The following is a 26,792-nucleotide window of genomic DNA, read 5'->3' on the forward strand; positions in this document are numbered from 1 at the left end:
ACACAAGAGTAAGAAAAGACCATGCAGTATGCAAGATAGGACAGACTGACTTTAAAGCAACAGCAGAGAAGAACATCTTTTGTGTAAATTGATGGGTTGCTGTTAAAGCTGAAGACAGGTGAAGAAGATGGGAAGCTTAAGACAGCAGAAGGCAGAACAGAAAAACCCAGAATCAGGTAAGACACCCTGACTATCAAGAGAAACCTTGAACTGGTACAAGCAGAGAAAGGTAGTGATGACTCCGTCGGCCCAGTTGTGTGTTGTATGCAGAGGCACAAGGCTCGTGGCTGGCCATCAAATTGTATACAAATCTTAGTACAGCAGTGGACATAACTGTCCACTGGGATGCTTCAAAATGCAAGTGATCAGGCTTGACATTTCTTGTCACCTGCATTCACTACTGCATGGCAATTCCTTCATGTCATGTTGTGACTGTCGCTGCTTACAACTTTATCCACCTGCCAGATACCGCAATGAAAGACATTCCAGAGGACTGGCAAAATATTCAAAGAGAGTAACTGATAATGAAAAAGCAGAAGAAGAAGAACAAATAAAAGAAGGAAAAAGCTGCCAAACAGATGAATATATATATACTCTAGCACAGCACACCAAGGTCTGGAAGATGCTATACAGGTCCTGTCTCTCAAAGAAAAAAAAAACAAACAGCATACTAGTACCAGGATGCAGAAAATCTCCAGAATGAGAAAAATACATGCACAGAGCATTAATTCTTACTGCCTCTTTGTACTCATTCCCTTGCTTTTACTTTTAATGCCTATAGGGACCGAAATAGCAGTTTGCTATATATATTTATGCAAAGAAACAAGGGATGAGTTGTTGAGAGGTACGTAATGAAAGAAAGGTAAGTATATCTGAAGTAGGGTTGCCACCTGTCATAAAATTTTCCTGACAGTCAGGAAATTGGGGTCTCTCTCAGAAATCTGTAAGTCAGGATTTCTGTCAAGAAATCCAGTTATGGTAAATACATGAAAGGTATTTTGAATCATTCTGAGAGCCATTTCATTGCTGAAGTATATTTCTTAAAACATTTGTTTCACTTGGATTTCCCATCTGCATTCAAGTTTGATTCTTGGCTGGTGTGTCATCTGTGTGGAGTCTGCATGTCTTCCCTTTGTCTGTGTGGATTTTCTCTGAGTGCTCCAATTTTCTCCCACATTCAAGAGACATGCAATAGGTATGAATGTGCATGTGTGTGATATGGAAAAACAATTATAGCAGGGCTACCCACCCAGTGGTATGAACATTAGTGCTAGATGAATGTCACTGTTGTGAAAATCCGACCCCTTGTTCAAAAAATGTGAAAAGGGGGTGGTAGACAGATGGATTCAAATGCAGTGCTAAAACAGTTGCTGTGGCTTATGCTTGTGTGTGTGTGTGTGTGTTGAAGTGTGTACAAGAGCAACAAATTGGCCATAATTTATTGCATTTTGCATCATGGTCAGACAATAAGTGGCTATTTTTGGTGGTCTGGGCAAGATGTGTGGGGAAAGGAGCACATCATTTGTACAGTAATACAGTAAGTAGTGCTGCCATCTCACAAAAGTTGTCTCCTGTCTGTGCTTCACTTATGTAGAGTCTGAATGTCCTCACTGTCTCTGTGGGTTTTATTTAGGTGCTTTTGTTTTTTCCAACATCCCAAATATGTACCATAGATGATCTTTCAATGTGTGTAGAAAGCATGCTATGTGTGTGTGTCTATCTAGTGACAGATTTGGCTTTGCAGGAGCTGTGCCTACCTGTGTGTGTGTAAAAAATAATATTGGCAGATGAATACATTAATCTCCTGTGTAGTGAAGACAGAAGGTATAAAAATGCACTGGAGAACATCTAGAATCTCAGAGCTGTTGGAGACTGTCATTCCTGGCTACATAAGTGATGTAGCAGGATCCTCAGCTCTGGGCTCCACCTAGTTTAAAACTGAACCTGCTCAGAGGTGGGCACATAGATTGCTATAGTTTGTGCGGGGTCTGGGCATATTGTGTGCATTATTTCTTTAATTTTTCACACAAACTTCAGAGGTGCACAGAAGGTCAATATAGCTTGTCTAGAGCAAGTATAATGTGTCGGGAACAACAAGCTGGAATGCATTTCTGTGTTTTTTTTCTCTTTCTTCCCAGTCGAAGTCAGATGTATATACAATTAGCTATCGGTTAGGTGTAGAAGTGAAGAGACATGTTGCATATGTACAGCTGACAGCAATAGGTTGAAATATGTTGCTGTGGTCTATTTGTTCTTTCACTTTCATCCTCGTTTGATTTCAGAGAGATGCGCAGAAGGTGTGTGCCTTTAGTGTTAGGGCTGAGGAGGCATGCTGTGTAGATGTATGACAGCAGCAAATTAAAATATATGATTCTCTTCATTTGCCCTTTGACTTTTATCCCAGTTTAACACAGGGTAGAGTGAAAATCACTATCTTTTTTGGGGGGAGGGGAGTTGGGAAGAAGGCAAATCAGTCCAGATATGCTATATCTGCCCTTACAAGAATTTTATTCTCAATTTTATGGATACCTGCTACTCAGTTTTATGGAAATTACTGTGTCATCAACCAAAAACATTAAGCCTTGGACATAACCCCCCAAAAAATTGTTTCTTTCCTTAGTCTTTAGTTATATATATTTTTATTTTATTTACTTTTGTTCAGGTCTTCATTGGTGTAAAAGTTGTAGAAAAACTATAAAATTCACCTCACAATTGATAACCTCATATCCTTTGAGTGGCACCTAGATTGCCAGTATAATTAAATTCTTTCCTCCACAGTTATTACAGTACATTCTTGGCCAGTTAGAATGTTTTGCAAGGATGTAGGAAAAAATGATAAGACAAAGTATAAGAAAACAAAACAAAAGAACTCTGGAGTGTATGAGACAAGGATGGGAAGAAAACGGGAGAAATGGGTTGTATGCCAGTGTGATAGGTAATGGGGTGGATATTGTCTTAAACATTTTGCCTATCATCTAAGACTGCCCATGCAGTTACTGTATATGGCATTTAAAAAACTGGTGCTTCTGGGTTTAGCTTTCTAAAAGGGATGTGGCTAACCTGAGGCAAGGGAGTGTGTTATCATTATCCAGGGGGTGTGGCTTACTTGTCAGGAAATGGAGGGATGCAAAGCAAAGGCGGCAACCCTAATCTGAAGGGGATAGAGTTGCCACTCCATTTTTTTCCGGACTATCCAGAAATCAAACTGATTCTCCGGTAGTCCAGAAAACATTGTACAAACTCCAGTATTCTATTTCAAAAAGGAAACAGACTGTCAGAGTTTGTAAATCGCCTGATTTACTATGCTTTTTTTTACAGAAAAGCATAGTAAATCAGCCGAAAGCAGGCAGCAAGAACGAAAAAAGAGGGCGTTCCCTATTGAGTGATGCCATCGTGATGTCACAAAATGGGAGGAATGTAGGCAGGAGAGGGGGTGGGATGGGCGGGGTTAGTAGTGATGCAAGGGGTGTGGCTTTACATCGGTTTTAGCCATGAAGGAAGGTGGCAACACTAGAAGGGGAGCTAAAGAAATCCATTCAGCAGTGTCACTGAATCAGTTTATGCTTTTATCACATCAAATTATATACTTCTGAATTATTTTGGCATAGTGGCTTAATATCTAAAGTAGATGTGTCCAACCTTGCGGGCTGCATGCGGCCCTCAGAGCTCTTCCATGCGGCCCTCAACCTCTAACTGCAACATCGATGTACACATGCCCCAAAACACTTTTTTTGTTTTGTGTTTTTTGCTCCTGTGACCTGTAACGCTAATGTCGGTATGTGCATGTGCCAAAGCACCCTTCTAGTTTTGTTTTTGAGCCAAAAAAGGATCAGTGTGTTTACGCCATTATTTTGCGCCGAACAATCAGTGTGTGTGTGTTCCCGCTGAAGAGGGACTCATGTATGGATTTGCCGCTGTTGCCTTTGAAAGGGACAGCAATTACCTGTGTTAATAGGTAGGTGAGTGAGTGCATGCATGAAAGCAGAATTGTGTGCGTGAAAGTAGAAGAAGAGTGTGTGTGTGTATGTGTGTATATGTGTGCATAACAGAGAGAGACGCATGCACAAAGAGGCTAACAATGATCAGTCTATCTACTGAACACAAACAAGTTAGCTCACAAATATATCATACATTGAGTACACTTTCATTAAATTGTGGCTTTCCTGACAGGGAGAGTGTTGTATTGAACATGAACTCATACCTCTTAACTGTATGGATTTTCAAAGAATGTCTGAATTTTTGCCTCATCTTCCAATTTGTATCTTTTGCTTAGGAAATAAAAGTAGTTGTCAAGGTAATGCAGTTCCAGGGAGTAAGAATGAGACAGCAGCCTAGGGTTAATGGGTCAGTAGTGGACTGACTATGTGGGACTGTAGCATATGAAGTTGTATTTGTTTTTCAGACAAACAAAAAAGCACCTAGTACTGTTTTTTCATTGGTGGGTTCCAAGCAGTGGTAGATTGGACAACAGTAAGCATAGCTTTGGCAGATCATCAGTACTGGCAATTCAAGTGGGCACAATGTCATTTTTAAATGTTGGGGATTTTAGTGTGTATGTGTGTGCTTATGTGTTGGGAGTACTGCAACAGTAGATGATTATTAAAGACAGAGACTTACGGACTGTGGAGAATATGTTTCAAAACCTAATACTTGGGTATGCATGCCAGAAGTAGACTTTTTAAGACATAGCTTCTTGCCATTTACAGTGGATGGATATTTACATTTAATGGACAATGTATTAGCGTGGGCCTGTGGGGTTCTGAAGGATGCCAAGTCTACCACTGCCAATGTCTTGTAAAGTGACCTGGAAATGGATATTGGGATGTTAATGAAAAAAATATAGTAAGTGGGCTTAGAAATATAGTTTAATTAGACAAAGTGTACTTTCAATTTACAGGCCATAATTTAATTTATTTCAGGTAGTCCAGATACTGGTAGATTGTATACCATTAGACTGAATTAGGGAGAGCTGTCATTCTGGGGAAACAAGCAGCCCTAGTTTCAGTGAAAGCTCTATGGTTGCTTCTAGGTAGGAAGTTGCAGGATGTTGATGCAATGTGTTTTATTTATTATTTTTAATGAATTTGTCATTTCAAAGCATGGTTTTCTTTGATGCAAAAGAAGGCAGGACTGAATGAGCCATATGTTTAACTGACAATAATAGGATAGAAAGATTATAAGTGATGTATAATGTTTGCAGCTACAGTTGTTTCAATGGTGTCTGTGATGCATAACTATTTTTGGGCCTGTGTCCCACTTTTATTTTTCGCTTTGTCCAGATTTCTTGCTCTAAGGTTGAGAGATATGGTTCTATACTAAATCAGAAGTTGTATTTACCTTGGAAGACTTTTCGGCATAATTATGAAAAACAGAGCCTTTTTAATATCTCTGCTTATTTCCAATATAAACTGCCATGCAACCTTGCAAATCTTCTTATTAAGCTACTTTACTTCTTTTGGAATTGACAGGTATGATTCATCTGTTCGGACATAAACATAGAGTGCTAATGTGACTGATTTCTTGCAGCAGTCTGTGGTTTACATAATCACAATAACTTTTCTGTGTTTCTGGGTGTGTAATCAATTTAACAGTTTTAAAGATGTTTTCCAAAAATAAATAAATATATAATAAATAAATAATCCTCTCTACACTGAGCTATTGACAAAGTCTGGGAATTTGTTTTTTTCAAAAGCGAAGGTCAGCATTACAGCTCAGTAAACTGTCAGTCTGTGAGTAACTTCTGCACAAAATAAAATGTCTGAATGTCAAATGGCTTTAGATTGGAGGGAAGTTTATTTTTATTTATTTTATTTTATTTTACATTTGTTTACCGGGAAAGTCCGACTGGACACAGGTCCATTTTCAGCAGAGGCGCGGGGAGAAAAGCTCCAAAAAAAACCACAAAACAATGTAATACAATACATGAGAGAGAGAGAGAGACAGCAAATTATGGATGTAGTACTCATACAGTATGGCAGAGATTACATCTCGTAACAGTGAGAATCACTGAGGTACAGAATAAACTTAAAATTTTTTTTTACAGTTATAATTACAAAGGTTGCCTATTTTACAAGTAGGGGCTTTTGTGTGTGTGTGTGTGTGTGTGTGTGTGTGTGTGTAAGAAAGAGAGATTTAATATGTATACTGAATATAATTTTACAAATGGAGTTCTTAGTTAAACATGCCCCTCTTCTTGGGCAACTAGACTTGAGTAACCAATATTAGATCTTAGCCATCCAGCTGGGAAAGGTTAGTATGTGGAATTTCCGTCTGGTTTGATGAAGGCTATGCTACTTACCCAAGGACTACATTTATGGCTATCCATCCAGCCATTGTGTTGCTGAACTGCATTGTTTGATAATGAGAGGAGATTTTTACAGAAGTTGAAGGTTTTTGTGTCAAGAACCTGTCCATAAAAAGTGGCTTGTTTATGTTGCAGTGAAGGCTGTGGTCTTTGTAGTGAGCGTTTTAAGTAAAGCCAGTATTTCTGAGGTAGAGGAAGTCTCTTAAGGCAGGATCTTTCTTAGCCTGGAAAGCAAGCCGGTGATGAAATTTATAGGAGCCAGTGAGAGACAGAGGAAAGTAAGAAGCTTTTTAGTCTGTTTGGATAACTAAGTGAACTTAGTCCTTTGACCTTTTTTGTCAGAAATGGTTGTAGTCTTTCTTTTGGCAGGGTGTTTTGCTGAGCCACATGCCAAAAGGGGCACTGCACTCAATAATGGCTCTTGTAAAGGAAGAATACAGGGATGTTATGATCTCCTTGTCCCTGGATGAGATACCCTTACTAATGAAGTGGGCCATGTAAAATGCTTTCCTTACAACGGAAACAACATGGTGGTCAAAAGTCAGGTTTCTATCAACCTGGGTGCCCAAGTACCATACGACTTATTGCGTGCTTGCAACATTGTTATTAATGTGATAATTTGTGGGGACATCACTCTCCTCAAAGGGGATGATGATGATGCATTTTTTGGCATTTAGCTTGAGGCCATATTTCTGGCACCAGTTATTTGTTTGGGTGAGACCCTCTTGTAGCTTATTCAGAATTGTTTTATTAAGTCAGTAATGTGAATTCTTTACTATATTGCTAATTTGTTGGGTTATTTTTGTGGATTATAGTATTGTAGGACTGCTGATGTTGACATTTTACGTAGCTGGACTGCTGGAATGGTTTTCCCAGTGAGAAATGCTAGTGCTGTAGTGAATATCTGTTTATTTGTAAAAAAAAAAAATATATATATATATATATATTAACTAAAATGTTAGAGTTAACTGTTATATATTAGAATTAGAATGAGAATTAGAATTTTAAGGCAAATATTAGGCATTTATTCATTGTTCAAATGCACCTACAGTACAGCCAGGAGGTCGACTGTGGTCTTCCGGAGCAACAAAAGATTTAACTATATGATATATTTTATATGCGGCCCCAAGACCATTTCTGTTCACTCAATGCGGCCCCAGCATGCCAAAAGGTTGGACACCCCTGATCTAAAGAAAATGGGTTAATGTGTGAAGTTGTAATCTGTTTACCGTCTCAGTTCTCAAAAATGCACTCTCTCTCTCTCTCTCTATATATATATATATATATATATATATATATAAATATATCGGTGCTAGTGACCTGGTTGAATGAGTTGCAAGTTGACAGCTGCCTAGTTGACTGCATATTGTAAACTAGGCAACTGATTGACAGCTGTTTGAGATTGCACAAATCCAAGGATTGAGGAATTTGACCTTACTCCATGTTTGTGCTGTCTTGGAGTTAGTATATATTATCGGGGGATATGGATATGCAAAAATGATGTCTTTATTTAATTTTTAAAAAGTAAAATAATGCATGTTCCGAGGCTGTTTCTCAGTGCATCCGTATTGATGTTTTGACTTCCATTTTTCGACCATATGCGATTGATGTCTATGCAGTTGATTTGAGGTGTTTTATATATATTTGAATAAATTCTTTACCAAATACAGTGATATTGAACTTTTTAGCATTTACTTTTAACCTGTTTTTTGAGCACCAGTTACTGACATCTAGGAGTTTCATTTGGAGCTGACCCATATCAGAGGGGGAATTAAGAATGACACCAAGTCTGCAGTCATCTGCAAACTTGGTTCGCCAGAGACCCCTGTTTGTAATTTGGATATCTGTGAACTAGATGCCAAACAATGGGAGTCTCTGCAGAGCCCCTAGGAATACCACTCGTCATATTCATGTTTACTGAGGATGCAGCTGCCACCATCACTACATGGGTTCTATCCTCCAACCAACTTTATATCCACATGCCTTACCCAGATTGAGGTATTTCTCTAGAGAGCATGTCCACTGTCCACGGCTTGTGTTACTTTCTTAAAGAAGTTGACTAGATTCATTACACCAAATTTATCCTTAATAAAACCTAACTTCTGTAGATTAAGTCTTATAAGATTCTTGATATCATTATTAATTAGGTCAGTTATGATAAGTTCCATGGCTTTGAAGATGAAACTAGTCAGGTTTAGGGGCCTGTAGTTTCTGGGGTCAGTGGAGGGTCCACATTTGTGAAGTGGCATCACAACAGCTGTATACCATACTTCAGGGACAAAGCCAGTGGCTAAGATCTTGCTGAATATCTGTAGGAGGGGGTCCACTAGGACATGTTTTGTACTGTTTATCTGGCAACAGGGTATATTATTAGGCCTCACAGATCTATTTTTTTCATTTTGGAGAGTAGTTTTAGCAAATCATCTTTGGTTGTGTTGGTGTTTGAGATGTTGTGTAATATATGGGCTTTATATAGTTGTTTTAGGTTCATAGGTTTATACTAGGCTATCTGCCCTAAGGCATTTATAAGCCTAGCCCAAATTTTTGTGGCTTCCTTATATGAAAAATACTGTGCCCATTAGTTTGTTGTGCCTCTGTCCAGCAGTGACACAGATATGATTCCCGGGTAAACCCCGATCTCCCATCCACAGGTCTAGATTTCTCTTGAACAGAGTCAGCGAGGTGCTCTGCCTCACATGGACCGGGATTTTATTCCACAGCATAGGAGTCTCTGAGTGATAAATCTATCCCTCCAGCACGTCCTATTTATAGCCGTGCTAAGGTTTAAGTCGCTTGCTCTAGTGGTTTTGGTGGATTTGGATTTTTGAGGTGGAGCATGTCCATTAATTCGGGTTGGACATGGCCTTGTATGTCAGGCACATGTCACCTCTGAGCAGACGGTATGCGACTGAATAGAGCTGGAGTTTCTTCAATCTGGCAGCATATGACAGATTTTGGAGTCCCTTTATCCTTTTGGTGAGGAACTTTTGGGGTCTCTCCAATTGCTGCAGATGTCGGGTGAGATACATCCTGAATGGGGCATTGTACTCGATCATTGGTCTGATAAGTGAAGAATACAGGGGAACAATGACCTCACTAGATCTGGATGTGAATCCCTTCATGATCAGGTGGGCAATGTAGAAGGTCTTTCTAACCACTTTAGCAATGTGAGTGTCAAAAGAAAGGCCACTGTCAACCTGGGTCCCCAGGTCCCTGATAACCTCTTCTGTGCTTAGTGGATTGCCACCTATATGGTAGCTTGGGGTTACCTTGTTTTTCCCGAAGGGTATGACTATACATTTTTTGGCGTTTAACTTCAGGCCATGGCTCTGGCACCAGCTATCTGTTGTTGTGAGTCCCTTCTGAAGGATATCCGTGTCCGATGCACTTTCCACTATGGCGCCCAGTTTGCAGTCGTCTGCAAACTTTGTCAGCCAAAGTCCTCCCATGTTGGCCTATACTTCTGAGAAGTATATGCCAAACAATAGGGGGCCAAGGACCGAGCCCTGTGGGACACCACTTGTGACCGGCTTGGAGTCTGACACAGCGCCAGCAACTCTAACCCTATGGGTTCTGTCCTTAAGCCAGTTTGCAACCCATCTTGTGACATATGGGTTTACATTTAAGCTGGTAAGTTTTTCTACAATACCTGAGTGGGGTATTGTGTTGCAAGGTCAAGGTAGGCTGTATGGACTGCCTTTCCCTCATCAATGGCCTTGGTGACTGTTTGAAAATCGACCAAGTTCAAAAGGCATGATCTTCCCTTGACAAAGCCAAACTGGGTCGGGTCCAATGTCTGCAAGTCCCCTATATCTTTGTTTATGAGCTCCATTATGATCCTCTCCATAGCTTTGCAGACTAGACTTGTTAAGCTTATGGTCCGTGGCCTTTGTGGAGTGGGACCACAGTTGCTGTACGCCACTCCTTGGGCACGTATCCTGTGGTAAGGCTGAGATTAAACAGCTGCCTTATGTGCGGGTTTAATTCCTCATTTAGCTCGTGTAGCACACAGCCGGGGACACCATCCGGTCCCATTGATGCTGTGTTTTTAGCTTTAGAGAGAGCAGCTTTCACCTGTGCATTTGAGATGTCCGGGAGGCTACACTCGGCTGGGATAGTTATCTCTCCGTTAGGGGGGGAGAGGGGCTGAAGTTTGCACTGAACCTGTCTGCCAGTATGTTGGCAATGTTGGGAGTGAGATTTAAAATTAATCTGTTTTTTAATATGTTGGCTATCTCTGCTAGATCAGAGTAAATAGTGCCATTTTGGATTTGTTCTGAGCAATGTTGGGTGTTTTTGTAATGTAACTAAAGAAGAGTATGTAATTGTCTTTACCTTGAGAAGGTAGTCTACATTCATGAGGTGCCTTTGTATTCCTGATAGTGTTTTTATTTCTTTCAATAGCTTTTAATGTTAACCTTGATCTGAGGGTTCTTTTTTCTTCTCATTTCTTTTTTTCTGCTACACAGTTTAAGGAGCTTTTTTCTTTTATTGTATTTTTAGTTATACATGGGACCACCAAGCTGGTTTACGGTTAAACTTCCAGTTTTGTTTGGATCTGGTAGGGATTGCCAAGTAAATGCATTTATCTAGATGCACATAGAGTATGTTTGCATAACTACATGCTCTGTCAGTATCTTGGGTAATGCAGTTAAACTTGAATTTTGAGACTTCATCATAGAATTATAAAATGTTTTTAGGTTTGAAGCCTTTAAGCTTTGTGATGTTCGAATGTAACTGTTCAGAGACTTTGAAGGAATATATTAGCAGTTTCTGATCAGATTCAACTGGAAAAGGGAGTACAGGGGATGGTTAATATCAATGCCATGCTGCTAAGGACCAGGTCAAAAATATTTTCCCCTCTAGTGGCTTCCTTGACAATTTGGTTCAGGGAGTTTTTGTTTATGAAATTAATGAGTTTTCGGGCATAACGTACAGGTGCACTATAAGGTATAATAGTTTATCACTGGGTAGTTAAAGTCTCTAGGATAATGGAATTCCTGTTAATCTGGAGTTCATTCATTATAGTTAGGACCCTAGCACACGTTTTTTCTGGGAGCACAGGGGAGGGGTCCTGTAACATGCTATGAACTGATAGTTGGTCCTGTTTATCGTAATTTTGATCTCAATGTGTTCAGTTTCTGTGTCTCTAAGGATCTACCTAAAATTAATGTGGTCCCTAACAAATAGTTACCATGGGGTTGAAAGGCATGGCAGGTACAAAACCCTGGAAAGGAGGAAGTGCTTTCTATACTTGTAAACCAAGTTTCTGTGGTAACACACACATACGTATGCACTCCAAATGCAGTAGAGCCTCAAGATCAGACAGTTTGTTATTTAGACGTCTGGCACTGAGCAGAGCCACCTTAATGTGGTCTGGTGCTTGATTTGTTTTGGTTAGTTTTGGAGAGCCATCAGCTGGACTCAGCCTAAAAAAGGCACTATGGAGGCAGCAAAGGCTTTAGTTAGTATGTAGAAGTCTTGGGATGAGAGGTGCAGGCCATCTGTTAACAAAGGTGGCTGTCTAGCCTCTTATCCCATACTGACACAGCATGGACCCCTTAAAATGATACCAACAATGCAGCTAGTTGTTGAAGCCAATCATCTTTTCCCTGTACGTCTGGTAGGATTCAAGGAGAAGGAAGGAAGGATTCCACTCAAAACCAGGGCTTTACCTGCATTTGTGACCTGTATGGAGAGCTCTGTCATGTCTCTGCATATCCCTCATGATTCTACAAACCAATTAGCTCACATTCACATGGACCACTATCATGTCATAATCATATTTGTTTGGATTAAGGGCCCTTTATATATTAAAGATCCTGGCTCCTAAAAAGCCATTCACTGTCAACCTCTCTTTGTCCAGCCTTGTGAGAATTGAGTTGGTGTGTCTTAAAATGGAGTCACCACCAGTCACTAGTACACTTTTGTTAGAAGAGTGCCTAAGTGTGCTAGTTTTGGAGTTCTTAATTACCTGATGACCTTTTCTGAACTAGTGTTCATAGGTGTGGTAGTGCTTGATTTATGCTGAGCCATAGCTTTACTAGGTCTTGGATGCTTAGGCAGGGACTTTTTAATGGCATCAGCATGTAATACTTTACAGATAATTTGTGTGGAATGCGGTGGTAATGTGTGTGTGTGTTGCTCACAAGTTGTGTTTGTGAGAGGGAGGGCTTTATTCTGGCTCATTACTTGTATCTCACATATAGATTGTAACAAGTTAAGCAATAATTCATTATCTGTCAACATCGGGGAATTGCTGCGCTGCCTGAGTATACCAAGTGCAATGAGGCTGGAAAATGAGGGTGGATGAGTATGGCCTACCTTCCATTTTTGTCCAAGAATATAGTAATTTATTAATAGGTGGCTCATATTTGTAGCATAAAAAGGGATAAGTAATATTACAGGAAAATGGCATAACAATTTATGTAAAATGGTTCATAAGAGGGGGAGATTAATACAAATAATAGTAAGAATAATAGTTCCCAGTTATCTAAAAAGTACTGTGCTCATATCTAATTCCCACAGTGTGGGAAAACAGCTACAGCCTCTAAATGGGTGTACGAATAATTCAGTTTCTTTGTAGAGATTTTGTCAATATTAGAGCCTGCATCTATCAAGTACAATGTTAAATGTACTGCATGGAGCAGTGCTCAGCTTTATATCCCAGCAATAAAAACAAAAGAACCAATATAACATTAGTAGGAATTCAGCCAAAAATGCCTACTTCTAGAATACATTATCAGTAATAGCGGGATGACAAATCTTTTTCATGTGAAAAGGGATCTGCTTCCTGGAGATCGAGTGAGTCATCACTTTCAAACTGCAAATCATCGTTAGATTATCTAACGGACACTAAGCAATCTACAAAAAAAAGGACAGCAGCGAATTCCAGTTAAGATAATATATGTACTACACAAAGGGTAGATCACATAGCATTTACTGTGACAAAACACACATTGCTTAAAAGATGCAGAGATAAACTCTACTGTCATTGAGAAAGTCATTAGCAACTGCCAACTCTTATGTATTTACATTTTCTTTTAAAGCATTTAACATGAAATACTAGACCGACAGTGAAGGGCTACAACACACAGATGTGAAGGCAAATATATCAGCTCAGACATTTGGCAGTTATTTCAATTTGCTGAACATGAAAAAGAATTATTAAGAAGATTATGGGTGATTTTCTTTCTTAGACAGAAAGAAACCACAATCAGAAAAGGAACGTAGAAGCAACTTTGTCATATCTGTCTCCAGACTGCAGATCAGGAGGTAACATTTTGATCTACCTAAGAATTCTACCTTCATTACCATTTAGGACTCAGTCTGGCATGCATATAGCTCTCACAGGTTATGTTTTCACCTTTCCTCCAATGATATCCTGTATCTCCATCCTTTCTCTCCATTTTCAAGGAATTCCCTTCATGAAATGTGATTGTTTGGATTCTAGTAGCCTCAGGCTACTTAGACAAACAGAAGAAATGCCAACCTTTTTTCCCTTCTTGTCAGGTGCTGCAAGTATAAGTAGATGGACTTCTTTGCACCTTTTCTCTGCTCTACCCTTTTGGGGTGCAATTTGACATTTTTATTGATGATGTAGTCACCTTTTCCTTTTACGGCATTTTCACCTTTGTGGTTATGCCACCTTGTTGCTTTGTCACAGGTCAGAGGGCTCCTCCATTGCCAATTTATTTGCTCATTTTCCCCTGGTTTCCGTAACCTCGTCTTGGAGAATGTGCTGGAATGTGTCCATCATCACTGCCTCTTAGAAGATTTGTATATTATATAAGGGTGATAAGTATATAAACAGTTTATTGGTATGTTAGAAGTCCCCCCTATTCCAACAAGTTGCATTTTTGCATAGCCTTTTGATTATTATAATGTAATAAACATATATGTTTATTATATTAGAAGTAAGGAGAAAACATGTTTTCCTGCATCAGTTTCTCATTCCTTAAGCAATACATTTATGTAGCATTTCTAAATTATTTTATTGTCTGGACATCAAATTAAATATTAACAATAGATGGAGAATCACATGTTCAGATATAAGAGAATCGAACAGTTGATAATAACTGCATTAATATTTCTTGTGGGTGTAGAGCAATTCAATAAGCACTCACTTGAAGAACTCTGCTCTGATTACACTTGATCAAAAACAATTATTTGACAGGACTTTGTACTTTTAGTTGCAATACAACCAGTCTTCTTTTACTGCAAGGGAAACAACAATAATCATCACATCTTGATAATAAAATATTCCAGTTTGCAGAACTTTCTGGATAAGCGTGTCTTTTGCTGAATAAATTGTCCTTATACAAATTTATTCAAATAGGATGTACAAAATGGTATTGGTACATGTCGTTTCTTCAAGTGATTTTGGCAATAATATGATGCATAACTGCGGTTTTTACAGTTACAGATATTTTATGGTGCATTCAGAACTACGTGTTGATAAAATTTAGGCATGTCTGCAAATTTTGCTGATGAGCTTGTCTGTTATTTTACAGCCCTAATTTCGACTGTATACAGCTGTTGATCTCTACACATGCATTAATTTGGAAATGTCAAATCTGATATCTTCTGTCTGTTGTATTCTTTTGGGATGAGTCTAAAAATGGTCACCTGCGATCAGTGTTCTACCCCAGTTAACAAATGAAAATAAATACCAAATGTTAAGTTGTCAATCTCGCCTTCATTCTTGCTTGATGGGTTCGGAGCCGATCCCTCGGCTCCGACTCGGCACTTGCTAAGCTCGAGAGTCACTTTTACCAGCTCGAGGCAGCCCCATATCCCATGATGCAAGGCGGTAAGTACCCAGATCTCGTTTGCCGCTTCGCTTATGAGGTCCTCCTTTTACCAGCTCCTGGTAAGTGATTCACTTTATTAATATTAAAGCCCCTTTTGTTTAAAAAATACTTTATTGTTAGTTATAATTTAATTATTTAGATTTCCTGACAGAAAATCCCTGTCTCTTTTAATATTTTTTAGTCAAACTTTACCCATCCCATCCCCTCCCTGTTAGGGTGTGTGTGTGTTTATTTTTAGGAATACCTTTTGGTATTTTCTTTAATTTAAATTTTTTGACTGGTGTGTGTGTGTGTTTTAAGCACCATGTCAAAGGAGAGGGTCTCAGGTTTTAAGAAGTGTGACTCGTGCTGTCAGAAGATGTCTCTGACAGACGGTCACACTTTTGCCTGGGGCCTCTTCACCTGCAGGACTCCTGTGCTATTTGTCATTCCTTCAGCCAGAGAGTCCTGCAGGAAAGACGCAACAAGCTGATACTCAGGGGCCTTCTTAAGCCGGAGGGCTCTCCGGCTAAGTCGGCTCCATCAAAATCAGCAAAATCTTCCAAGGCCCAGGCTTCTGTGTCTAAGCCTGCGGCCTCGGCTCCGACTCGTTCCGAGTCGAGATCGCTGGAGCCGATTCTGGCTTAACAAAGCCTCCGGCACCGATGGCTATCGGTGCCGAATCTATTGACCACCGGTGTCGGCTCCGATCGGTTCCGACACCCATGTCAGGCATCGGTGTCGGCTCGATCGGCTCTGACACCGTTACTTTGGTGGCTGTATCGGCTCCGGCTGGAGCCGATACATCGAGCTTCCTGTCGGCTCCGAAGTCGGCTCCGACAGGATCTTTAGTATCGGTTCCGATGGCTCATTCCAGGAAGAGGTCGAGGTCTCCTTCCTTGGAGCCGATACTTCGCTCGGCTTCACCTCTTCTTTCGGAGCCATCGGAGCCGATCTTCAAGGTCATCCAGCCTGTCAGATCATGACCTAGAGAGAGTGGTCAGTAGATTACTTAAGTCACAGGTACTGGCCCAAATGTTACATAGTCCGTCTCAACAGGCGACTGTTGGTCCACACCCGTTACAATTCCTCCTTCAACTCTACCCCAGAGCTTGGAGTTGGGGTCTTCGAACGGTTACTGCTACGGCTGGAGGACGGATACCCCCTTCTGTCCCTTCAGCCTCTACTCTTATCTCCTCTTCGAGACCTTCCTTAGAGGGATTCGGTGGTCGGGCTTCCATGGTCTCCTCCGAGGGTGAGTGGCATCGGACCCTTGTCCGAGCCCGCTCTTCCCCTTGGAGCCTCGGCCTGGTGAGCTCGGCTCCGACATCTGCCTCGGAGACTTCCCTCCTGGTGGTCCCTGGGTTCCTAGTTCTTGAACGGGTTCTCTCGGACCTGCCTGGGAGGGAGCATTCGAGGTGATGAAGAGTGTGCTGGCCACTGGTATCAGTCAGCAGTCTGTTCCGTAGCTCCTCCCTCTATAGTACCTGTTGACATCTCTGCCACTTCTCTTGCTACAGGACCCAGAGATCCTCCGCCTCAGGTTTCCCCATTGGGAATTTCCCCTCTTCCGAGGATTCTCCTGATGTTTCGGGAGATCCTCCTAGGAAGAGGACTTGTAAGAGGAAGCATGTAGACTCCCGAGTCTGTCACTTGGATACTGACTTTGATGAGTCAGAGGGATCCCTAGATCCCCTCTGAGGATGTCTCCTTCTCAGACATCCTAGAACTCCTGAAACAGAGGGAAACTGGCCCACCAACAATCCCTCTGAGGATGAGTCAGTATACCTAGAGGCGTTTGGATCTCGGCCCTCCACCTCCTGGGTGTCTCCGCCTTCGACCCCCTTATGCAGGTTATTGCAGGCGTGGGCAGCTCCTGACTCTGTAGAGCCAGTCCCTAGGAGGCCTTCAAAATTTATCACTGCCCGTGTGACAAGCAATTCCTCACCAAGGGTGTCCCGCTGATGCCATGGTGGTGGCTGCGGCCACCAAAAGGAACTTGCAGATCCTTCCGTGCCGTCCATCCTCCTAATAAGGACTCTAGGACCATGGATAGGTAGTGGCGGATGTTTTCCTCAGCGACCTTTGCTATGCGTTCGCTGAATTACCTATGTCACTTCACCAGACTCCAGAGGGATATCCTTAAGGAACTGGGTGAAGTAGTTCAGGATCCTACAGCTGCAGGGGCTCAAGAAAAAATTGCTTCGCAGCTAGGAACCCTCAATTCCATTGCAAACTCCTCCATGCGGCTAATATCTTATGCTGCGGATGGGCAGTAGAGCCGCAGTTACAGGTGTGGCTCTTAGACGCCAAGCCTGGATGCGGCTATGTGATTTTGCGGATCCCTTTAAGGTGTCCTTCACAAATTCTCCCTTTGATGGGTCAGCTTTGTTTGGCCCTCAGGTGAAGGAAACCTTGACCAGGTGCGAGCAGGACGGCAAGACTCTTTCTGCTGTTGGAGTCCGTTTTTCCACCCCTTCTAGACCTTATCCCAAAGGACAGAAAGGTGGGAAAATGTGGTTCCATAAATCCCAAGGAGTCACGCCGGATTCACGTGGTCAGTTTACCCCTAGAGGCAGAGGGGTAACAACAACAGACGCCGCTCTAGAGGCAGAGGGGTCCAAAACCAGGGAGACAGAGAGCCTCTCTGACAAGCCCTTTCAGCATCCCTGAGGTGTTGCCCGGCTGTCCCTCCTTGGAGGCAGTCGGGGGAAGATTATCACTGTACCCAGAAGCCTGGCATTCCCTCACTCAAGACAGATGGGTACAGTCGATCATATCCAAGGGTTACATAATTCCTTTCGAGGAAAGTCCCTTCCCCTCAAATTCCCTTCCAGATGTACCACCCGGTCTAAGGAAATTGCAGAGTTAGAAGTCTCAAAACTACTGCAAAAAGAGCCATTCAGCCAGTTACAATAGACCATTCAGAGCCGGAATCTACTCAAGGTTCTTTTGGTCCCCAAAAGACGGAGACTGGAGACCAATATTGGATCTCAGCAGACTCAACAAGTCTGTCAGGAAGACAAGATTCGAATGGTCACTCTTCAGTCAATTCTGCCCTTCTTACAGAAGGACAACTGGATGTGCTCAATAGATCTTCAGGATGCGTACTATCACATCAAAATTCACAGACGCTCCAGGAGCTTTCTCCGCTTCGGCTGGGGTCCAGTCATTTCCAGTTCAGAGCCCTGCCCTTTGGTCTCACTACAGCCCCAGAGTGTTCACCAAATGCATGGCAGTGGTCACGGCTCACCTGAGGCGTCAAGGATTGGAGGTGTTACCGTATCTCGTCGACTGGCTCCTGTCAGCCACCACCAGGCATCAGCTTATTCAAGCCAGGGATTACACAATAAACCTTTGATCTCATTTGGGCATCTCGATCAACTTGAAAAGTCATCCTTATTGCCCTGCCAGTCTATTACCTTCATAGGCAAACTTAAACACTGTTCGGATGTCAGCTACCCTTACAGATCAAAGAGTTTCAGACATTCAGAGTCATGTCAGGATCATTCTGGCCAACAAGAAAGTACAGGCCAGAATGGTTCTAAAGGTATTAGGTCTCATGGCTGTGGCCATTACTCTTCTTCCTGGCTCGATTCTACATGCGCCTTCTTCAGTGGATGCTGTTCACACAATGGTCATACCAACAACTTCCGATGCGTCACCAGATTCTGGTGACACAGACATGCAAAGAGCATCTTGCCTGGTGGATCACATCTCCTCAGGTTCACCAAGGCAGGTACTTTGTACCCCATCCCCGATAGCCACTGTCACCACGGATGCCTCCCTGATCGGGTGGGGGGGGTCATTATCAGGGCAGGATGGTTCATGGGACGTGGCAGCCGTTCGAGTACCATCTGCACATAAATGTCCTGGAGATGAGAGCAGTGCTTTTAACGTTGCAAGCCCTCAACAACTTTCTTCCCGTAGGGACAATTGCAGTCCACACAGACAACATGTCTGTAGTTTGGTATATCAACAAACAGGGCGGAACCAAGTCCTACCCCTTGTGTTGAGAAGCGCTCAGACTATGGCAATGGGCGATCTCCTCTCATCGGTTTCTGGTAGCAACGCATATCCCTGGGAAAACCAACATTGTAGCGGACAGATTGAGCAGAGCTATTCTCATGCCTCACGAGTGGTCTCTCAAGCAATCTATAGCGGAAGAGATTTTTCTGGAATGGGGTCGTCCATGTTGCGATCTTTTTGCTACTCCCCAAAACAGCAAATGTCCAGACTTCTTCTCCCTCTTCCCTCTATCAGGCCATCCCCCCAGAGACGCTCTAACCCAGGATTGGCCCCAGGGACTTCTTTATGCCTTCCCTCCATTTCCTCTGATCCCTCAGGTTATCCAGAAAGCTACCGTTTTGAGAGCCAAATTGATTCTCATTGCCCCTTACTGGCCTCGACAAGTTTGGTTCCTGTTCCTCCATCATCACCTTTTGGTGCAGCCGTGGCATCTGGACCCAATGCCAGATCTTCTGATTCACCAATCGGGTCAGCTGCACCGGTCAATCCCTTCTCTCAACCTCACAGCATGGTTGCTCCACTTCCTTCCTTAGCCAGGCTTCCTTTGATCTCTAACCCAGTTAGAGACATCATAGTAGCTTCACTAAAATCCTCTACCAGGAGGATTTATACAAGCAAATGGAAACGTTTCTCTTATTGGGCTAAGGCCAAGAATATTGATCCTTTTACTGCCCCTGTTCAGGCAGTCCTGGACTTCTTAGCAGAGATTTTTCATGCAGGCTCCTCTTCTTCCACAGTCAGAGTTCAATTGGCTGCTATCTCCAACTTTCATGTCGGCGTCGCAGATCATAATATTATGTCCCATAGGCTCTGCAGGGCCTTCTTGAAAGGAATTTTCCTACTAAAGCCTCCAATCAGGAATCCTCCTCCTCAGTGGGATCTAAATTTAGTGCTGACATCCTTGATTCTTCTCTTCGAGCCAGCTGTTTCTTGTTCCCTGAAACATCTTTCTTGGAAAACTTTATTCCTAGTGGCTATTACATCTGCCAGGAGGGTGTCTGAACTTCATGCTCTTTCGGTTCGACCCCCCTATTTGGTTTTTCACAAAGACAGAGTATCTTTGAGAACTAACCCAACCTTTTTGCCTAAGGTCGCTTCAAAGAACAATTTGAATCAATCCATTGATCTCCTGTATTTTCCCTAACTATTCAGATAGGGCTGAACAAAAGCTACATTATCTTGATGTCCACCGTCAACTTAGATATTATTTGGACAGAACAAAAAAATTTACAAAATCTGATCAACTTTTTGTTTCCTATGTGGATAATAAAAAGGCCTTCCTGTTTCTAAAGTGACCTTGTCCAGATGGCTTTCTTGGTCATCTCTGAAATTTATACGCTCAGGGGAAAACAGCTGTGCTCAAAACCTAAAGCACATTCAACTAGGAGCTTAGCTACTTCTACAGCTTTTCAAGCTAGACTTCCTTTGGACACTATTTGTGCAGCGCCACTTGGGCCAGTCCTCACACTTTTGTTTCCCATTACAAATTGGACTTGGCCTCCAGGGACAGAGCCAGTTTTGGCTCTACAGTCCTCAAGAGTTTGTTCCATTGAGCCACCCGGGATAGAGGTGCTAGGGGTCCCATCAAGCAGAATGAGCGAGATTGACAACTTAACATTAAGAAGTTATGTACCTACCATAACGTTCCATGTTAGTTGTCTTCTCCCCTCCTTCCCCCTGGCCTGGACAGACCTTGTTATAAGAAACTGTTATGCTTAAGACCATTCAGACCTGGTCCTTATTCCATCTGTAAGTTTTTTTCTTTCTTTTGGAAGTATTTTATGCTTGGTGCTATTGCCCTTTGTCATCAAACGAGATCTGGGTACTTACCGCCTTGCATCATGGGATATGGGGCTGCCTCGAGCTGGTAAAAGTGACTCTCGAGCTTAGCAAGTGCCGAGCCGAGGGATCGGCTCCGAACCCATCAAGCAAGAAAGAAGGCGAGAGAAGACAACTAACCTGGAACGTTATGGTAGGTACATAACTTCTTATTAAATGAAAATCAATCAAATTAATCATTCTGTGTGCATTTCCTGAATACAGTGGACACATGATTGATAAATGAAACTATTTCTAAAGAACCTATGCCCTTCCTTGGGACTGCTTCAGTAATGTGTTCTTACAGAAAAGTGAGCCTCCAGAACTGTAGTTGTTAGGATTTAAGTTATAAGTACTGCAGCTGGCAGAGGGAATTTTTTAATCTGCTGTAGTATATTTTATGTCATATTGCTACCTTTTACCATCTGAAACAGGGCACAATATTTAACAAGCTGATTGACCATGATTAAAATAAAAGAAATAAGTATACATTGTTAATAACTATATTTTAATAAATGAAAAAACATTACCTCCGGTTTAATTAGTTGTCCAGCAGAAAATTTAATTTTAGGACGTTCCCTAAAGACCATATTGTGTACAAATTCAAGCCGCTCAGCCCATGTCTTCTTAATGTTTATCTTATTTCTCAATTGTTGCAGCCTAAAAATTTTGACATAAAGAAAATAAAAATATTGTTTTGTTTCTTCTCAGAGATCCGTCAGTGCTGAATGCTACAAATTTTTGCACCAGTATATTGTGCTATTTTTACAGCTTAGAATACAAAATGTTCAAAATAAGGATCCAGCTGGAAGAAATTATTATATGAATGGGTACTAGCCAGAGGCAGATATCAATTGTCTGACCAGACACAGGTCCCCAGGGATGCAGTCTTACATCAGGTTCATTATATGGAACCTACCTGAAACAAAGTGCATCTATGGCCCTACTTTATTCTTTTGCTCAGCAGAAATTAGCAACTTTGTAACTTTGCTAGTTGACCCTGGATCTTGCTGTTTGTTGGTGCTGCGTAGAAAGCTATTAGAGTTTTGTTAACATAAAGATGTAATGTGTATATTTTTGCACCATTTCTAACGATGTCCCAAGTGAAAACTAGCAAGTTTTCTACATTTAAGCATAATATCTCTTAAATAAAAAATCTTATCCAACGAAGAAACCCATGTAATGTGCCTGTCATAAAATGGCAGACATTAACACCAGTGGACTATATGTTAGGTGTTGGGCAAGAGCAGACAGCAGTGGCAATTGTGCTTGCAGTTGGTACCTGTGGCAGGATAAGCAAAGGGGTTTTACCGACCATTCTTCCTTGGGTTAATAAAGTCTCACATTACATCTCAGAAACTTGAAAAAGTTAAAGCAAACAAAGTTCATCGTGCTGGCACTGAGAATATCACTTCTTCTCCTGATAGTGGATACTTTCATGGAAACCAACGATATGTGGGGTGCTTACCTACATCTGTGGATGTGGGGGAGTCCTATTGCTAAAGCATTTCCTTGATCTCTGGTCTTTATGTTGTGCCAATCATGTTCATCGGATGCCCAATTTCAGTATGTACTGTCCTCACATGGTAGTTCATATGTGCCCTTATCTAGAGAAGTATATGATTTAGGCAAACTGTTCTCACAGCCTGTGCCCTCAAAGGTCAGAACACTCGACTTCCATAGCTTAGATATCTCTCTTCAGAAATCAGACCATTCTTCTCCCTAGAGTCAAATCCTGAATACCAAAATTTCAGTAAAGATGTTGACTCAGGAAAGGGTGCAAATGCTATGGACATTTTCCTGAATTTCAAAAGAGAAAGCTTTGATTGCAGGGCATTTACAGCAGCTCTTGGTTACAAGAGTCTCTTGCTCATCATGGTTATCACTGCTTAATTAGACAAGTAAGGTACCTTGGTGCCTCCAAATTCTTCAGAATCATAAAGTTAAACAAAGAAAGTGGAAAAAAGTGCCAAGAGTAAACTGATAACCAAAAGTAAGGCACTGGAAGGTTATGTTTTATTGATCGCACACGATATTAAAAAACGTAAAGCACATCCAGAACGCATTAACTGTATCACCGCGTTTTCATCACAAAAACTTCTTCAGATGAGCATACCAACTTCTGAAACCCCTTTATATACAGAAACATCCCCAATTAATCAAATAACGAACTATTATACTTTTAAAAACACAGTGCAAAAAAACTATATACACAAACATTGAAACAATAAATACTGAAGTGCATAGAAAATCATTTGTTGGTCAAGCAGGAATCTTGTAAAAACATACATTATTTACAATTTGTAAAAACTTGTAAACAAAAAATGTCTAAAAATGTTTAAAAATATAAAACCATTATAAAACCACATTTAAAACACTGTTGTGTAGGGCATACAAAATGTAAAACAGAACCATCTGCTGGAAAGTCACATAATTTAAAGTTTAGCTGACCTAAGCTGTAAGACTAGCTTCAATGAAACCATCTCATTCAAACCAGGATACCTAGCAGCTTCAAGAGCTAGTTGCCAGTACAGTTCCCTGTATTCTAGGAGAGTTTCACAAGGGCCACCCCTAGGATCAATGGACAATATTTCTATTACATAAAAATGAAAATCAGCTCCTGCAAAGTTCAGAGTATGTTTATACAGAGAATTGTTACTGTTCATCTTTTATATCATACCTGTGTTCATACATTCTTGACTTTAATTTTCTCTCAGTTTTGCCTATATAGAATGCTTCACATTTGTCACACAAAGCTAAATAAATAATTCCATTAGTATTGCAATTAGCAAAACCATTTGTCTTAATAAGTCTGTCTCTACTTTTCAGATGAACCATCTCTCCAAATTTAACATAAGGGCATTGGGCACAACAAACACACTTGTGTGTGCCCCTTTTATTAGAAAGGTGAACACCTGTCCTAGGGGTACCATTCTCCAAAATGTTTTTAATACAGCATCCCATTCTGTAAATACACTTGAAAGGCTTATCAAATATATACTGCAGGTCTGATGTACTAGCAAATCTGTTCCATTCTCTTTCTGTAATGTTTCTGGCCGACCCAGCATCCCCATCATAAGTAATAACCAAAGCACTGTTGTACCCATTATCACCTGACCTCTCCGATGTTTGAATATTTTCAAGGTCCTGATTGTCACTCCCGAAAATGGGGGCAAACCTAGATTTTCTGGAAGCAGAATGTTCGCAGTGTGTACAGTGATAAAGTGAAGCCTTTTCAACGAGATTGTTGTGCATGCAAACATAATTACAAGTACCTGGTCTATGCTTATGTTTAAACATATTTTGTTGTTATAACAGGGATTTCGCAGACCTGAACTGCTTGTGTTTGATAATAATATTGCTGAAAATTGGCGAGTGTTTAAACAAGAATATGATATGTTCATGCAGGCTGCATTTTCTGATAAAGATGCGTGTACAAAAGCCTTCATACTTTTTAATTTAGCAGGTTCAGAAGCTATTGAGAGGGACTGTTCATTTGTGTATGCCCTTGTACATTAAAAAAAGCACTGGTAGCAAATGAGAGACACATTTGCAAGGATTCCTGGGATTTTCTAGGTAAAATTAATAAAATGACATTTAACAGAAACCACACTTTTTAACAACTGATGTGAAGGATTTGTATATTTCTATCCTACATGATATAGGATTAGAATGGTTTGTGGAATTTCTGTTTGGCAAAGGAATCCCCAGGACAAAATTAATATCTATGAGGTCTTGTTAGAAATTGTACTGAAAAGTAATTTTTTGCTGTTCAATGGTGAATACTACCTGCAGTGCATGGGGGTGGCAGTGGGTTCTGAATGTGGTGGATTGTTTGCAAATATATGCATGATTCAACGGGAGAAAAAAATCCTTTTTCCTTCTGTATACTTTGTCATGCAAGCTCTACACCCATTTTTTGGATATTTTTATTGTTTGAGGTGACATAACAGAAAATTTCAGAGTTCATTGAATTTATCAACATGAGCACAAATTTCCTGACGTTTACATATGAGAGTAATGATACCAACATCTCATACTTGGATATCTGGCTCACAAAAGACATTCAAGTGGGTGTTTTACTTCGAAAATATACAGAAAACCCATACATTCTAATGTATATTTGCATTATAGCAGCTCACACCCTCATATACAAAAATGGGTAGCTGTAAAGGGACTGTTTGTGAGGGCTGCCTGCATGATATCCTCTTTTGATGAATTTTTGGATGAATGCATAAAGATTGAAAGTATGTTTTTGGCCAGGGAGTACACCAGTGGGTTTATTGGCAATTTAATGTATTAAGTTATCAACAAGAGAGAAAATAAATTCTATGTAAGTAATACAGGTAGACACAAGTGGAGTTGAACAAAACATAACTGCTGCTACATATTATTGTGATATTCCAGCTTTGAACAGTTCTGAAGGTCAAAACTTTAGGAACTCAACAATTTTCAATACTGACAGTTACATCATTAAAAACATCATTGAAAAGAATTAGCAGATTCTGGGAGAGAACAGTGAATTCCTAGAAAAATTTGGACCCAAATCACACACAGGATATAAAAAGGGTCACAATTTACAGAACATTGTTGAAGTCTTTGGTACTGGACATAATAGTAACAGGCCCAGCAGAATGAGTAAATGTGGAAGATGCTCTTCTTGCAAATATATACTAGAATGTAACCATTTTAAAATAAAAGATTATGTATTTCATATTCATGCTACGCTAAACTGACAGACACAGGGAGTCGTTTATACTGCTTTATGCCAAGAATGTTCGGGATACTATATAGGAAAGACTGAGTGAAAATTAAAAGATCATATATATGAACCTATGTATGATTTAAAGAGAAAAAAAATTAAAATAAGGGTACGGTTAAACATCTTAAAGCTCACCCTAAATATCATTTCAAGTTTGTCATTTTAGACAAAGTTAATAACAATAAATGGGGAGGGCCCTCGCCACTATTATTAGAGAAAAGAGAATTTTTCCGGCAATTGACTTTAAATGCTAGTATGTAACCGGATTTAAATGGGCAAACTTCCATACGCTGTTTATTAAAAATAAAAGCACTGCAAAGATAAACACTGTGGATCTGTTCTAAAATCTGTGTCATGCTGGGGCATATTTATACAAGGGATATTTTAAGATTTAAGATTGTTAAAGGTTTTAAGTAAGTTTTCCATTGAATATTGTTTTTGCTTGTAACTAAGGTGCTGTCACTTTAAATCTGTTGTGTGAGGTCAGGAGGCTTGAGGTCTTGTGACAAGACCAGGTGATATAAGCAGCATGTAAATACTGATGAACCTATCTGAAGAAGTTTTTACTAATAAAATGAAAGCGCTCAAAATTTTGGAGTACTTTATTTTGTTTCAAAGTACTTTTGGTTGAATCAGGAGCTTACAGTCAGAGTGCCTGCAGACCTACAGTTTGTTTTGGCTTGGTTTGTGTTCTGCTACCACTTAAGAGAGATTCACTGTCCTCATATATCACAGCAAAGTGTTACAATTCAGATGAATGGACAGGATTAAACAAACCATTAAACACACAAATCTAAACTAAAGATACCATTGACTTTAGCCAAATGTGTTGCTTTAGCCCAAGTTATTCTACTACATGACTGTAATGTATATCACTGGACAGAGCAGCATTTATTATGTATATAACATGCAAACGGTATAATCAGAAAGAAAATATCCAGGAGGAACAGTTATAAACACAAAAAATAACAGAGAGCAAATAAAAAACTAAAATAACTTTAACTCTTGCTGCTTATTCCAGATAGAATGCAGAGCATCTGTCTGTTCCAATACTTTTGTCTAGACATCATGACAAACTGCACACCCA

The sequence above is a fragment of the Protopterus annectens genome, chromosome 2.part0, assembly GCF_019279795.1.
Source record: "Protopterus annectens isolate FY-2018-M chromosome 2.part0, PAN1.0, whole genome shotgun sequence".
NCBI classification, from domain to species: Eukaryota; Metazoa; Chordata; order Ceratodontiformes; family Protopteridae; genus Protopterus; species Protopterus annectens.